The sequence below is a fragment of the Sorex fumeus genome, unplaced genomic scaffold (genome assembly GCF_029834395.1).
Source record: "Sorex fumeus unplaced genomic scaffold, SorFum_2.1 ptg000034l, whole genome shotgun sequence".
NCBI classification, from domain to species: Eukaryota; Metazoa; Chordata; class Mammalia; order Eulipotyphla; family Soricidae; genus Sorex; species Sorex fumeus.
In genome coordinates, this window is record NW_026606091.1 from 12,954,345 (window position 1) to 12,960,089 (window position 5,745).

At 41.7% G+C, this 5,745-nt stretch overlaps 1 non-coding gene across 1 annotated transcript; it reads right to left on the reverse strand.

Moving 5' to 3' along the window:
- Window positions 1-4,300: 4,300 nt before the first annotated feature.
- Window positions 4,301-4,404, reverse strand: LOC130026711 (U6 spliceosomal RNA). The gene has a single exon (XR_008792909.1). It is a non-coding gene; the product is annotated as a U6 spliceosomal RNA (small nuclear RNA).
- Window positions 4,405-5,745: the final 1,341 nt, after the last annotated feature.

The window sequence follows — 5,745 nt, forward strand, 5'->3', positions numbered from 1 at the left end:
TCTCTGGATCTTGGCCGTTGATGGGATTACACAACGCCAGGGGCTCAGTTGGTGAGTGTGACCCCTGCCTACTGGAAGATTGAGGATCTGGGTGGAGGATATTCAGCCCCTATCCGTGCAGGCTCGGAGACCTCAGCCCCAGGACCCACATGCCTTTGTTCCTCTGCCGGTACCTTCATGCGACTGGAGAATGGTCTCAGAATGGTTCTGGCTGATTCTGGAGGTCTTCGGCTGCCAGAGCTCTGCTCAGGGTGGGGTAGGGAAAATCAACCTGCCCACCCTCCAAGGGGCCCTGGTGAGGACAGCCAGGCACAGGGGCAGGAGACTCTGTGCTGTTCTCTTCCTGGAGCTGGGATTTGTAGTCTCTGGGTCTTGGCCGTTGATGGGATTACATGGCGCCAGGACACCCAGGCATTGGGGGCAGGAGACAGAGACTGCTAGGGATAGGAAAAGGATAGGAAAGACTAAACTGCCCTGAGCACTCTAGTCTGATATCGAGATGACCTCAGGAGAAGCAATTCTATAAGCGTAATCTATCTCTTACTGTGTCCATACAAAATGATTAATATTATGAATGCTTATATGTTGTTGGACAAGGAGAGGAGAAATACACCCACAGAATTCCACTCTAGGGTGGGTTGTCCTGATGATGAGAGAGTATCTGTCCTTGAAGCATCTCCTGAGGGAAAGAACTTTACCCCTATTTATTGTGACCACACCTATGTGTAAGTTCCAACCCCTCATGGTTTTGGAATTTAACTAGACTGTAAGAGGGGGCTGGGGGATCCAAATTCCAGAGGAGGCAGAAAGAAATTGAAGAGGAATCAAGGAGGTGAATGAATTAGCATGGGGGAGGAAGAAGCAGGAGGAGAATCAGAGAAGAATGGAGAGGAGAGTGGAATAAACTGCAACTGACACCAACCAACTTGGCCCTCGTTTCTTCCTTCTTCTGCCCATTGCCATCGACCTCCCCAGGGTGAGGAAAGCGGCCCAAGACTATCGAATGCAGGCAGTGGGAGAGGTAGAGTGTTGCTGCTCCCTTTTTGTGTTACCCAGTTGACTAAAATTATTTCTTGCACAGGAAGTAAGTTATCTATTTTGAAGGTCAACAGCCTGTATTATTTTTTACGTTCTGATATATTTTAGGACAAGAAGCTTAACAATAGCAAATGGCAGCTTTTGAAATACAATATAAAGTAGAATTAAAAGTCTTGTTCATGGTTTTAGCTTTGTCTTTTCCTTATATGAAACAACAATGGTATGGAAAGTGATTATATTCAATGGATGTGTAAGGAGAAAAATCCACATGAATAATACCGATTCAGTCCTAAAATAGATCTTTGAAGAATAAGATTTTCTTGTCTATTCCTTAATCACAGCACTTAATCACTGTATCACTGTCACTGTCATCCCATTGTTTGTCAATTTACTCAAGTGGGCACCAACAATGTCTCTATTTCTCCCAACCCTGAGATTTTAGTAGCATCTTCTTACTAGTCTTTTCCCAGTCATTGGAGGCTCCTTCAGGGTCATGGAAATTAGACTTGTCATTACTGGTTCTGGCATATTGAATATGCCACAGGGAGCTTGCCAGGCTTTGCCTGTGTGGGCGGGATACTCTCAGTAGCTTGCCGGGCTGTCTGAGAGGCATATCATTCTATATTTCTCTCTATGATTTGTTGCCTATTGTCTGAACCCCATCAAATGTGGTTTGTAAATTATGGAAAATGGGTAGAAAGTGTCCTATAATGAGTCACGCTTTGCGACCGTCTGGTCCGGAAAGTGGGCTGGAGCATGGTAGTGGTTGGGTAGTGGAGATCGGCTACCGGGGATGGGTCCCTTGGGTTGGGGAGGGCTCTCACCTGCTCCTCTCTGTGGTGCTATGAGTGAAAACAGCCTCGTGTGGAGTCTGGTAACATGGTTATTGGGACCTCATTTTATACACCCTTCTGGGAGGAGCAGCTGTGATTTCTGGAGGGTGTCTGATGAGATTATTTGGTGCCAGCAGGTTGTGGCTTATGGGTGTGATGCCTGGGTCATTGGAGACTAGGCAAAGAAGGCAGAGGATCTCTGTTCCCAGGTCCTGCTGAGTCCAGATTTCAAGGTCACAAAGGTACGCATTACCTGGTTTCCATGGGACTTTATTCATACATGAATGTAAGAACATTCATAGTAAGAACACAAGTATTAGTGCATATTTTACTGAATCACTCTTTGGGTCAGAGATAATATAGCAGGTAAGACATGTGCCTTGCATGCAGCGTACCCATCCATTTCTATACAGCCTTTGGTCCCCTGCGCACAGTGAGGATGATCCCTGAGCACCATTAGTATGGCATTAAAACTGAAAATGGCAAAAACAAAATATTGAATGGCACTTAAATAAAACTTCTTACCAGCAGCTTTCATAAATGAAAGTCTAGAAAAAGTGTTAACAAGCATTTTCATGTAAGATCTTGGTGGTTGAAATAATTAATTGAACCTTTCGTATATAACTGGGTTGAGGGGCTAGATAATACGCAGGTAGGGTGATTGCCTTGCATGTAGATCAGCCCTAATTTTATTTCTGGCACTCCATATGGTCCCATAAGGCCCACCAGGTGTGATTCCTGAGCAAAGAGCCAGGATTAAACTCCACAAGGTATGGACCCAAATAAAAATACATTAACTGGGTTAAACAAGAATTTTTTTCTAAGGAGAGCACAGTAATATAAATATATGAGGATAAACTTCTAAAAAGCATTATCTTAATATACCAACCTAAAAGGACCATAGGTTCTAATTATCAGGAAGATAGCATCATAAGCGATAGCACAGCTGTAGGGTGTTTGCCTTAGACGCAGCCAACATGGCCGACCCGAGTTCGAGTCCTCTGCTCCCCTTGGAGAGCCCGGCAAGCTACCGAGAGTATCTCGCCCGCATGGCAGAGCCTGGCAAGCTCCCCGTGACGTATTCGATATGCCAGACACAGTAACAACAAAGTCTCCAATGGAGATGTTACTGGGCCTGCTCAGCAAATCGATGATCAACGCGAGGGCCTTTACTTTACTTTTACTTATAGCATCATGAGTTCATGTTTTTCTCACAATTGTTCTCATGATTAATGTTGCTAAATTCTATCTCTCTTGACTATAATTAGTGTTACCTTTAACACAGGCCCTGCACCTCGGAGGGGGATGGGCGAGTTTTCCTCCCCACCCTAAGCAGAGCCCCGGCAGCTGAAAACCTCCAGAATCCAGCCACACTCATGCTCAAGGCCACTCTCCACACATTTGAATGAGCCTCATCCATGAAGGAACTGACAGAGGAACCCAGGTATATAGGACCCATGGCTGAGATCTCCAATCCTGCTCTGTTCAGGACTGGGCCTCCTCTGCCCAGATCCCCAGTTTTCCAGTAGATTGACAGTGATACTCACAAACTGCTCCAGCCCCACTCCCAGCACCTTGTAATCTCTACAGCCAAGAGCCAGAGATGATAAAATAAAGCTCCCGGAAAAGAGAGTGATGCAGTGTTTCCCGGAGCATCTGGTTGCATTTGTGGCCACACAACCTCTTACACTCTAGCCCACTGAAGTATCTAAAGTAGAACACGTGTATACAGGCTTAAATGGCTCCAGAATGGAATACAACAACCTTTGCACACTTCCCTTTTATTGTGGTGGGAAGATGCTCACTGGTTTGGTGGGTGTTTGAATATTATCTATAATGAACTATTGTGAACTACTTTATAAAAATAAAATGTATAAAAAAAACCCACAAGCCTTGGTTCTCTGTTCTGTTGTGGTATTTACGTATTCCTGTCCACCAGCTAAAATCTTGTTTTCCTATAACTTTTTAAAAACTTTACAGAATAAAAACATATCTCAGGTCAAATTTCTACAGGAAGAGAACTTAATAGTGATTGTGCATCCAACAGGTCAAAAATTATGCCAGATTTTGATTACATAAATGGACCATCTCCTGTATTTTTGGGTTTAAATAAATGGATCATCTCTGTATAATCTTATTTTTAGATTTAGATTTCTAAAATAGCTGATTTCCCCTGTTCAAGACTTCACTCTGATTTATTTTCTCATAGCCTTGAATACATACCTACAGTCACTACTCTTTATATCACAATATCCTTCGATTTTTTTCTGAAATCTGCTTCAACTTCAGGTCTCTCCTGACTCTGTCTATTGTCCTCGAATTTTAATTTTCTTCTGGATAACTGCAATATCAAATTACTTCCATGGTCTTTGAGTCTCTTTGTTATATGATTACCTCCTCTGTTACATCACTCAGTCTATCAAACTGAATAAGATCCCTTAGAATTTTTGTTGTTGTTTTTCCTTGCGCAGGGGCCATGTAATCTTCTCTGTATCATTCCAATTTTTAGTATATGTGCTGCTGAAGCGAGAACGTCATTTATTTGTAGGTAACCTTAGTCTCCATCCTCTATTCACCAGTCATTCTGAAATGCATGTGAGTTCTCAAATCTGTCCCCTTACTTCATTCTGCTGTGGTGCTGTGTTTTTGTTAACACTACTGTCTTGGGAATTTTTCCAAAACAGCATTCAACATTCCATCACTCAACATTCAATCATTCAACATTCATCTCATATTGTGAAAACATCTTCTAACACAAATAATGACACTTCCAGTGGAAAACATATTATACCCAAGTCACTGATTACAGGACAAGAATTGAATTTATTAAATATAAGATGTAAGTTTTGCAGACACTGAAACCAGGGTTCCAGTAAGAAGATATGGGGAAAGTGCCCAAACTCTGCTTTTATTCTGCTTTCTGCTGACTGTTCCTGCCATAATACTATTGATTAGGTGACAGAGCTCTTTGGTATTTCCTCCTTTCTCTTTCCCACCTGCTCTAAAAGATTCTTTGTTGATTTGTACTACCTCTGCTGTCCTAATTCCAAATAAATTAGAGAAGATAAATTTTAAGATAATTGGCTTTGTGTTTCTTTCTTTACTCAATTCTTTCCATTAGCAAAAGCGTCATTGTGCAAAGAATAATATGGCAATAGACCTAGTTGATTTCTTTCTTTTTAAATAAAAATGAAAACTTCTAAAATTTCTCTGCCTATCCATGAAGTTGTGCTCAAGATGCAATGCTAGCAGTGACAAGTGAGTTATATCCAAAGCTTCCTTTGAAGATCAGGCACCCAGCTGATACACTTGGTATCACTTTAGATGTGGCTAGGGTTCCTCTCTGGTTTTAAATTCCATTAAATGTCCTAGCCAAGGGTGATAAACTGATTCCAATTTAGCTTCTTCTTTAAACAGAATCTAAGCCCAGAAATGAAACTAGCCACATCTTTGAAGTGTTGTCGAACATGGCAACTGAGGAGGGAGGGGGGGTGCAAAGAAGCACAGAGAAGTGAGAAGTGAGGCGAGTTGAGTTTAAAAAGAACCAAAGGATTTTAGATGTGTTTGTTCAGGTTCTGGGTTGTTCCAGTAAGAAAAAAAAAATATTATTAAATTTGTAAAAGACCAATAAAGCAATTTAAACAACATATACAGTGGGATTTTCCATAGTCAAGTTAAGGGATTTTCCAGTCACTTTTGATGCAGTTTGGGTTATACTCTTAAAATAGAAAGGTCCAGAAAGTATGTGTCTAAAACATATCAGGCTTTGGGGTATTTACAAGGATGCTACTGCCATGTGCTTTTCTTTTTGATTTATCATTTGAAATAAGTTTCTGGTAACTCAAGCTATCTAAATTCCTGAGTGATTTTAATG